This window comes from Ruditapes philippinarum, unplaced genomic scaffold (genome assembly GCF_026571515.1).
Source record: "Ruditapes philippinarum isolate M1 unplaced genomic scaffold, ASM2657151v2 ctg6951_1_1_1_1, whole genome shotgun sequence".
Classification (NCBI taxonomy): Eukaryota; Metazoa; Mollusca; class Bivalvia; order Venerida; family Veneridae; genus Ruditapes; species Ruditapes philippinarum.
The window spans coordinates 16771-28687 of record NW_026862385.1 but is presented as its reverse complement, the minus strand read 5'-3'; positions in this window follow the sequence as shown (position 1 = coordinate 28687).

Here is an 11917-nt window from a genome sequence, read left to right as displayed (position 1 = left end):
TAACTGGATAACTTTTAACAAGCGTAACTGGAGCACTGTTGTTTAAGAAAAAGGTTTTCTAACCGGTGAACATTTCAAAATTAGTTTTCCATCAACCAACGGTTCTTGAAAGGTGAATCGCATGCGTAAAAATAATAAAATACTTCAGAAATAACCTGGAATTTCAGTATATTTATTGTCGGTGTAATAGACTTAAGTGGCATGTAAAAATTAAAAATTATATAGTGCTTAGATAGATAATGCTTTCTAGTTTACTGTGAACACATTTTAACTGTTAAGATTATTTCAAATTGATGTTTTTGTATAGTTCACTGTTGTCGGAACACCGGTTTTTACGTATATAAACTCACTATCGTTGCAACAGAAACTGACTAAAAGGTGATGCTATTCCAATTTTGAATGCATCGCAGGTTTCAAGTGTTTTCAGTGCTCTGATTTAAACCTAATTTGTCTCTTTATAATTGTTGTTCGAAAAGTTTATCTACTTATTTTCAATTCATTGTTTGTTTGTTTGTTTAGTTAATTAATCAACAAGAAGAATTAATTACGGAATGTAACAATTTGCAGAAAAAGAGCAAGCACTGGTAGTGTGTTGTGGTTATAGTCTTAAAAACTGTATGTTAGACATACACATGTATATTGTAATTTAAGCCTAATTTTTATATTTATAACATAACTCTTAAATATTTTATTTATTTATTTATTTATTTATTTATTTATTTATTTATTTATTTATTTATTAGCTCACCAGAGGCGAAGGCTCAGGGTGAGCTATTAGTATCAAAGGGAGATGCTCCGGCCTCCGTCGTCCGACGTCATGCGTCAACAATCGTCTTCTTCTCTGAAACTACTGGGCAGATTTACTTCAAATTTGGTCTGTAGCATCCTTGTGACAGTCACACTTGAATTTGCTCATGTCATACCAATTGGCCCCTTTTAGGTGTCGGCAGAGCTAAAAATAGAAAAACCTTTAAACATCTTCTTCTACAGAACTAATTGATGGATGATCACCATCTGTAGCATTCTTGGGTAGTCCTTTACCAAGTTTGCTCATATTGATTTGATTGGCCCCTTTTAGGAGTCTCTAGGGCTAAAAATAGAAAAACCTTTAAACATTTTCTTCTACAGAACTAATGGATGGATGATCACCAAACTTTGGCTGTAGCATTCTTGGGTAGTGTTTTATCAAGTTTGCTCATATGAATTCGATTGGCCCCTTTTAGGGGCCGCTAAAGCTAAAAATAGAAAAACCTTTTAACGTCTATTTCTTGAGAACTAATTGATGGATGATCACCAAACTTTGTCTGTAGCATTCTTAGGTAGTCTTTTATCAAGTTTGCTAATATTATTTTGATTGGCCCCTTTTAGGGGTCTCTAGGGCTAAAAATAGAATAATCTTTAAACATCTTCTCCTACAGAACTAATTGATGGATGATCACCAAACTTTGTCTGTAGCATTCTTGGGTAGTGTTTTATCAAGTTTGCTCATATTAATTTGATTGGCCCCTTTTAGGGGCCGCTAAAGCTTAAAATAGAAATACCGTTAAATGTCTATTTCTAGAAGAACTAATTGATGGATGATCACCAAACTTTGTTTGTAGCATTGTTGGGTAGTTTTTTTTATCAAGTTTGATTATATTATTTTGATTGGCCCCATTTAGGGGTCTCTAGGGCTTAAAATAGAATAATCTTTAAACATCTTCTCCTACAGAATAAATTGATGGATGATCACCAAAGTTTTTTTTTCTTTTTTTAGTGTTGGGTCAACAGCATTCTTGGGTAGTTGTTTTATCAAGTTTGCTAATATTAATTTGATTGGCCCCTTTCTAGGGGCGCTAAAGCTTAAAATAGAAATACCGTTAAATGTCTATTTCTAGAAGAACTAATTGATGGATGATCACCAAACTTTGTCTGTAGCATTGTTGGTTGTCTTTTATCAAGTTTGCTAATATTATGTAGATTGGCCCCTTTTAGGGATATCTAGGGCTAAAAATAGAAAAACCTTTAAACATCTTCTTCTACAGAACTAATTGATGGATGATCACCAAATTCTGTCGACAGCATTCTTGGGTAGTGTTTTATCAAGTTTGGTCATATTAATTTGATTGGTCCCTTTTAGGGGCCACTAAAGCTAAAAATAGAGATACCTTTAAATGTCTATTTCTACAGAACTAATTGATGGATGATCACCAAACTTTGTCTTTAGCATTCTTGGGTAATCTCTTATCAAGTTTGCTCACATTAATTTGATTGGTCCCTTTTAGGGGCCGCTAAAGCTAAAAATAGAAAAACCTTTAAACATGTCCTACTTCAGAACCAACTGATAGATGATCACTAAACTTTGTCTTATATTGCTTATATTAATTTGATTGGCTCCTTTTAGGGGCCACTAAAGCTAAAAATAGAAAAAACCTTCGAACATCATTTCCTACTGAAATAATTGATAGATGATCACCAAACTTTGTAGCATTCTTAGGTAGTCTTTTATCAAGTTTGCTCATAATAATTTGATTAGCCCTGTTTAAGCTAAAGCTTAAATGCCCCAGGTCATGGCATTTCTTCAAATTATTGTTTAAACATATTCAATGCTCAAGTTTAATATGAGAATATATTGACATTCCAACACTGAAAAGCAGTTGTTTCTGGTGAGCGACTCAGGGCCATCATGGCCCTCTTGTTCATTTATTATTTTTATTTATTATAATTACTGCATAAGTATTGCATTTATTTATTGTAATTACTGCATAAGTATTGCATTTGTATTTTATTTAAGTACGTTCTAAGTCTTAAACATTGTTGAACATGATTATGAATTAAATCACTATTTAACGAGTCATTACTGATTCACGCATCAAAAATATCTCCTGAATATTCTAAAGTTTCTATACGTATTCGGTATGACTCTAAACGACCGCCATGAATTTATTCACCAGTTTTTATAAACCTTGCTTATGCACTGCACTGCCCATCAAAGACGAAAAACCAAGTAAAATAATGGTAACTTTCCTGTTATTACTGTTGTTATTGTTGTTGTGGTCGTCGTCGTTTTCGTAATAAGTAAATCCCAGGCTTATCGTGCCGACAATTGTTCATGCCTAGACGTGTCAGGCTAAATGTAATTGAAGTCAGCTGTAAATGAAGTTCTTTTTAGCCGCAAAATAGAAATTTTATTACTATTAACAGTGTGCGGAGAGATGGACAGACAGACAGACGGACAAGCACGTGTCAGTATACGTTAACGTCATTATTCACATTTACTACTTGAATGAAATACTCAAAGAATTTAACCAGATACAATTGTGTTCAAAATTAAAATGAATCGCATTTTATACCGACATTACACTGTCAAAATCTAGTTGTTCAATAGACTGACGAAAGAAAAGGACTTTAACAACTTTACTTTTAACATTTACATAAGCATAATATATCAATAGAAACTGAAACATATTTGACGTTTTGCATTTACAGATGTTTATTTCTTGACGATCAATGAGCAATTAGTTTGTAATTATTTGAAGCAATTTCAGGCAAATGAACAGAGGACAGTTACACTTAAAAAAACATCAGTAAAAAATATAATAGAAATCTACATGTTTTTGTTCTTTATTTGTTTGTTTGCTGTTATTGTTGTTTTTTTTTCTCTATTTTTTTCATTTTTTTGTTTTGTTTTGAAGGACATTTGTTCTACTAATAAATATTGTGTACAAAACATTTGTGTTTGTTTGTTTCATCACAGTCACATATATCACTCTAAAACAAAGACAAAGAGTAAGCTTTATAATATTATTCAATGTGTCCTTCATTTGTTATTTCAAAGTGTTCAACAAAATTTTCAATTTTATCGAGTAGATATGACCGGCTTCTATGCTGTGTGTACTTGATACAAGATTATAGTAAATGCAATTCTCACTTTAATATAAGAGTTCTATGTAAGTCATGTTCTATATATGTCATGCTACATGTCAGATAGCATAGCTATAGTCAGTGCAGTTTCTGGGATTTTAAATATTCATAAACTATATGTTAACTAAGTGACATCAGAGCAAGACCAGTGTTAACACATCGGCAAAATTAGTGTTACCTTTGTAGAGATCTACTAGACCATACTAAGTGTTAAATATCTAATCTCTGAACGTTGTAGTTTCACAAAATATGATTTTTATTAAAATAGTATATATATATCGGAAAATATGAGATTGGACAATATAAGGTCCTTCAGTATGCCTAAAGACAAAATTAAATAAAGCTCTTTCCTGTATGAGTCAACTTCACAAAATGTTGCACAAGCTAAGGTCCTTGAAAACAAATAAATACAGCCTTTTTACATCGCAATCCCATATGCGACATATTCTTAAAAATATGGACGATACTTATCCACCAACTTATCAAATGCAGTCCTATGAGCTAGTCATATGGGCTAACTTCAGTTTACCTGAGACGAATGATAAGGAATGGAGACAAGCCCCACACCCCCGCCCCCCTCTTTGAATAAAGTTACCCTTAATGAAAAGGAAAACAAAATAAAATGATCTGTTCTATATCATTTCCTGCAGCTATAATATATTATATTTTTCACCGGTTTGGGGTATTCTCTATACAAATATCAGTTTATACAAAATAAAAAAAGGAACTGCAGTTGTGGAAAATTTTCATGCGAAACCTGGAAAGGATGTTATTGCATACGGAAAACATGTGTCAGGTAACAGTCCGAGTTGCATAAGCTTATCAGTCACTCAAGCTCGTTCGAAAGATATGATAATTTATTTTGACAGCAATACCTTATTTGTATCCATGATGTATATAATGGTCTCATTTGTCTCCTGTGCATCAAAATAGAATCACCATAAAATCGATTTGCATACATATTTGGTATCATTCAGTAAATTACTGAATTCAAAACTTATAGGTCATCTTTTGGTAGATTATAACATTTAAGGACATGAATGGTAACATGTCAAGGGTCTGTTCTCTCAGTGCCTGAAAGAGAAAATGGACCCTTATTAAGCCTTAAATACATACACATGCATACATCGAGGCAGCCGCTTCTCAAAATCCCTCTCGTGGCGTGCACGTCACGGAGAAGGAAAGTCAGTGTCAAGTCATCCAAAGATGATTGTTTGACCTGTCGTGACTAATTCGGGAGGGTGACGCTAACAAGAGCAGTTTGGTTAGACGATGCCGTGAAGTACTGCAGGAAGAACAAATCGGAGAAGATTCAGCTTGAAAAGTCGCCGCTGATATGGGCTCTACGACCAGACCAGCATGTGAGCAATTATTCTGGCCCATATGGGTTCGTACAAAGGAGGCAGCCATTTTTGATTCTCGGGGCAGAATCTATATAACTTATGTAGAGATCCGAAAGATAATGTTACATACCATATATATTTATATATAAACTCTTTTATTGATATTGTAGTTTAACAGAAGGTTTATAAGGCTGTGTAAACTAACCTATAACTAGGTTAGGCCAAATTTGAATATTTTTCAGCCTATTTAAGCTATAGTGACTTATTCATCACTCAAATTGTAATCAATAATGTAAGTTTAGAGAGGACTAACTACGGTTCATTAATATAACATTTGGTCAAAATCTACAATGTGGTTCAGTTTAAAAACGACGCCGGGGATACAACTTGCCATCACAAAAGTTCATCCCGGAGCATATTGTGTTGAGGTAATAACGTAATATATGTTTATAATATACAAGAAAAGGGAGTATAACAATTAATTAACTTTAATCATTATAGACATGTACATTATTTTCCAAATATGTTATCTAACTATAACACCGTATTAACACCATATTACTTGCACAATTTCAAAGACAAAATAAGATCACAAATGTAGCATACATAGCAACGATTTTTTAAATTATAACATGTGTATAACCTCTCAAACTGTTAGACTTCACAAATTCTTTAACACATATTTACTTTTGGTAATAACATTCAACGAGTTCCTGTGATTCAATGCAAGCGGCCTTTACATTAAAGGTTTTCTCATCTAAATAACCAAGTTTACAAAAATAACAACAAATACAATTATAAAAGATTAAGATGTTTTTTATTTATAAGTATAATAATAACTCATCTTATAATAACAGAACATTTGTAATGAACACAAGAGTTATCTGCACTTCTAAATGATATAATATAGAAAAATACAATATTTCAATGACTAACATCTTGAAATGAAACTTGTTAGATTTAAATTTTCTATCATAATGATAATCTAAAGGGAGGTAATCATATTTAAACAATGAGACAGAGTTAGGGTTTTTATTGTTCTTTTTTAATTTATTTTCTGGATACCAAAAATAAAAACTTTTTTTACACGGTTCATTTTTCAGTAAATATTGAATGTATTATTTCCAGTAATTTTACTCGCACCAAAATGTAATGGCACATTAATCCGTTATCTCATACAGACGTGTTTTGACGGCTTTTCAACCCCCTCCACTTTTGAGGCCTCAAACAGTGAAAAACTACCCTATTCAGGTCCCAAACACTGTTTTTCATTTGAGAAATGTTGTTAAAAAAGTGATCACTTTTTTGGCGCCACCCCCATCAAAAAGGTACATCAGGGGGTTGTCAGAAGGGGGATCTGTCCCCTTCTGTTTGGGGTATTTGAAGGGGGCGGTAGTCCCCCCATCGCAATGAATGTTTTGAACATGTGACAGGCTAAAAATGGCCTCAGGTCGATCGTAAGTTAACGTGTAACCAACGCTGAAAAGACTTATACTCTATCTAAATCCATTGAGAAGTTGCAGCACTTTGTAATCAGTTTTGATGGGGAAAAAACCAATGCAAAAGAGTGATTTTGGCAATTCTGAGACGTCCCTCCGTTGCTATGGTAACAGGAAATTAAAGATTGAGCATGCTGGTACAGAGGCTATGGTCCAGTTAACATTTGTGCCAAGTTTCGTCAGTACTGAAGCATTTTTCATACCAGTAGTTTCATAGCAGTTTGAACTTGTAACAGGTGGCTTTTTAATGAAAACGGCAATTTTTCACAATATGCTCATGGGGTAAAGGGTTAAGACCTTTTTATTCTTCAAAAGATTTTTATTTTTAGTGTCCTGTTTCAGTTTCTAAAAGGTTACTCATTACTTAAGCTTTCTTTTGCTTCTTTCGCATTTTGGCAATAAGTAGTACATAATTAGTCAATTACCATTTTGTATCGAAGGCAAAATACAATTATGTTTTCCTATCTTTATCACAAATAAGTTTGCAATCAATGCTACTTTTCAGGTGATCAGTATCTTATATGTACTAAAGCCATTATTACAACATATTAAAACACATGTTTGCCATTTCTACAGAAAATAAACAAAACACAAATGCCCCCGGCTCAGATTCTTGTCAGTAGCAATATTTCAAAAAATGTTTACCCATTCACTCAGTTTGTGGACAGAAAAATTGCCAAAAAATTGTAAACACAAGTTATATAGCTTGACAAAGTCATGGCATTTTGTAATTGTGAAAAATATAAGTTGCCAAGTCATTGCTCTGACTTGTGAAGTTGAAAAATATTCAACTTCATGCAAGTTATTTTCCTACTAAATATGAAATACATCTGTCATTAAATAAAGATTGTATGGGCAAAAGTGTAAAAATCTATTTTGAGCACTGGTGACCTTGACCAAACTGACCCCTAACTCTATCCAAAGCAAGAATACCATGTAAGTTATCTTCCTACCAAATATGAAATACATCTGTCAATAAATAAAGACTATATTGGCAAAAGTGTAAAAAATCTATTTTAAGCACTGGTGATCTTGACCCAACTGACCCCTTACTCCATCCAAAGTAAGAATACCATGCAAGTTATCTTCCTACCAAATATGAAATACATCTGTCAATAAATAAAAGCTGTATGGGCAAAAGTGTAAAAATCTATATTTAGCACAAGTGACCTTGACCAACTGATCCCTACCCCAATCAAAAGGATGAATACCATGCAAGTTATCTTCCTACCAAATATAAAATATATCTGTCAATTAATAAAGGCTGTATGAGCAAATGTGTAAAAATCTATTTTTAGCACTGGTGACCTTGACATAACTGACCACTAACTCAATCAAATTTTATGTTTCTATCAATTATAAATAACATCTCTCTATAGAATAAGGTTAATACACCTGTAAAAATGTAAAAGTCTATTTTTAACATTGGTGACCTTGACATTGGTAACATTGACCTGGACCCAAATGACCCCTTACTACACCCAAAGAAGGAGGACCTCCCTTGGCATGTTTGTATTAAACTAAGACATCAACTAAAAAATAAAGGCTGTATGAGCAAAATGTTTATATTTATTTTTTAAACCAGTGACCCTAGAGACCGCTTACTCCACAAAAATTTGTGGAGCATCAAAGGTATCCACCTACTAAATATGAAAGATATCATTAAAGAAATTAAGCAATTAGGAGACATTTAAGATAAATCCAACTTGCCGAAAAATGTTAACCAGACAAGGCCTTATTTTCAAAGTAAAAAAAGGGAAATAACTGGGAAATATGGATGACACAGTTATATAACTTGGCAATATATGTACTTTGTATTGATAAGTAAGTGTGGAAATTATAAAGCCATTAGTATAGATAGATTTTAAGATATTTCAAACTTGCCGTTTTAGGTTAACCATTATTCATTTTCTAAGTGCTGAAAAGGGCAATAACTTGGTAAATATAAAAGCCAGAGTAATGTAACTTGCCCAGATCATGTACTTTGTATTGATTAGTAAGTGTGTAAACTAGGAAGCCATTGGTACAGGTAGAACTTAAGAAAAATCCAACTTGCCGTTCTAGGTTAACCTCGTACGGACGGACGGACGGTTCAATTACTATATGCCCGGGGGCATAAAAATATTTATTTCCAAGTCATGGTGTGCCTTTATGGATCAAAAAAATAAATGATAAAGGTTAATAACCAGTATAGGCGATATGAAGACAACAGTATATAACATAAAATTTCTCAAGGCAACTGTTATACAAGATAACTTCAAAAATAAGCAACAATTGACACTCTAATGTAATATAATGTGTAAACACAATATATTTTTAAGCCAGACAAAAAAAACATTGCAAGCAAAAATTAAACAAAATTGATCAAAAACTAGTATATCATTCCAAATCACTTTTCAACATTGTAAGGTCATTCTATAAAAAAATACATTTTATAGAGGGGGAGACTGATGTCCTTTTTCAAAGGTTTAAATTTGACAAACATTTCTAACATGATAAAATATTTACATATTTTTCAAGTTTCAAAATGAATGTTGCAATTAGGAATTGATGATTATTTGACTAGCACAATTAATTTTGACTCATGGACATACTTAAAACATATGAAAAATAATTTCAAAAACATATGAAAAATAATTTCAACTTTAAAATGACTCCACTGTGGGTTTTTGCAATGACAGAACTGGAAAATATTTTTTTTAAGATTGTATGCACCATTTGATTTAGGACTTAACCAATAACTTGTGTGCAAAATGTCAGATCAATCACTGCCTCAAACTTTCCAGAATAATCATTTAAATTGTGAAAAACTTTAACTTAAATCTGGCTATTAGAGGCAACAAGAGCTGTCACAGGAGACAGCGAAGCTCGACTAATGAAATACTGGACGCAGTAAGGAGGACAAAACTATGAAAGAAAAATCAATTATGTATAATTATGTATTAAGTTATGGTAAAAAAATAATATTTGTTAACATAACTTACAAGGTCAAGGGGAATAATTCTAGAAATAGTCATGCTAGAGTTATGAACCTTGTCACACAACATTTGTGTAATGATAAGAAATATATATTTGAAGTTTGAAATAGATACCTTAAAAAGAAAAGAAGTTATTATATTTCTTAAAGAAAATCCTAAGTTCAAAGAGAGATAAATCTGTAAATATTGCATCAAGAGTTATGAACAATGTCACATAAAATGTAATTGTTGATAAGGAATAAGTATTTGAAATTTGAGGTAGATACCTTTAAAAATAAAAAGTTATAATAAAAAATAACATTTTTCTAGTAAAAAAATCTAAGTTTATGGGGAGATAATTCTTGCAATATTGGTGCTAGAGTTATGAACCTTGTCACATAAGATGTGGATGATGATAACGTAAACATATTTGAAGTATGAAGTTGATCCCTTTAGAAATAAATAAATAATAGTAAAAAAATATTTTTTATGGAAAATTCTAAGTTCAATGGGAGATAAATCTGAAAATATTGGTGCTAGAGTTATGAACCTTGTCACATAAGATGGGGATGATGATAACGTAAATACATTTGAAGTATGAGGTTGATCCCTTAAGAAATAAAGAAGAAACAGTCAGAAATAGTACTTTTTGAGGAAAATTCTAAGTTCAAGGGGAGATAAATCTGAAACTATTGGTGCTAGAGTTATGAACCTTGTCACATAAGATGGGGATGATGATAAGGTACATATATTTGAAGTATGAGGTTGATCCCTTAAGAAATAAGGAAGTAACAGTAAAAAATAGTATTTTTTAAGGAAAATTCTAAGTTCAAGGGGAGATAAATCTGAAAATATTGGTGCTAGAGTTATGAACCTTGTCACATATGATGTGGTTGATGATAAGGAACATATATTTGAAGTTTGAAGTTGATACCTTAAGAAATGACAAAGTTATAGTGAAAAATATTTTACTGCACCAAAACTTTAATCTAAAATCTGGACGCGGACGCTGACGCCGGGGCGAGTAGGACAGCTCTCCATATACTTCGTATAGTCGAGCTAAAAAGGAAAAGATTTTTAAATTTAAATGTGTGAATAATTTTTAAGTATCTTTTGCACATCTTTATGTGTTAGGTGTCAAGATTAAGGTACATTTAAAAGTTTTATGTTTTGAGGCTCTTTGACCTCAGAGGAGTTCCGGTAACCTGAAATTTAAGTCACTTATTTAGGTTGTAAGTTACAGAGCATGTAGAAATGGGTAAATGTAACACTATTTTTACTTATCAGTATTTATACTGAATGTCAAAGTTAATTGATTATTTTGGTCGAAGTTCAGTCACACCTAAATTGTAAACACTTACAGCATATGACAACTTTCCAGCTTTAAAGTTGGATATGGACCTCAGGTGTGCCTCCATGCATGACTTTCAACACCATTGCTGTTTAATCATGGAACCATCAAGTTGCTTCATGTGAAAGAATATAAATTTGCTGGCATAGTGGCGATGAGCAAGTATTTCGAATTCAACGGAAAAATGTGTCAGAAGAAAAAAACAATACAAAGTCTTCTATCCAAAATTTGTTCATAAACAAACAAAAGTTACTTCAAAACATCTTGAATTTGTAAATTGTAATCTTTTATGTAAAGGTAATTTGGGATCAAAGTTATCTTTCAATATATCAAAATAAAAGTCTTGTCAAAAGTTTGTTGCCTCCAGGTACATGAAGATTGTATCTTTTGAAAGGATGTACCCATTAAATGGACTCCACTGAGGTGTAAAAGTCTGAAAACATAGCATTTGAATTTCTTACATAAATAAGCTGGAGCACTTGAAACAGAAATATATGCAATGATAGTTAAGAAATATACTTTGAAATAAATTAAAAATTGTATTTTTAGGCTTTTCTTAGCCCGATTTGAGTGAAAAGCATTTTAAACGCTTTTCATTTTGTGTCATTTTGTTACAATTTGAATAATTTTAGTAAAAACGAACTGTGCAAATGATCTGAAGTTCTGCACAAAGATTAGTGGTCTAAACCCTCATCAAATGGTACATTTATCTGGAAATAAACACTGAAATGACTACATATTTCAGATATGAACTGAAGTCGCACACAAGTCATCAATTTTTTATTATTGTATTCTAAAGATGGATAGATTATTCTTAAAGTTAATTATAAACAGGTCTGATGGTACTGATGAATAAATACCTTA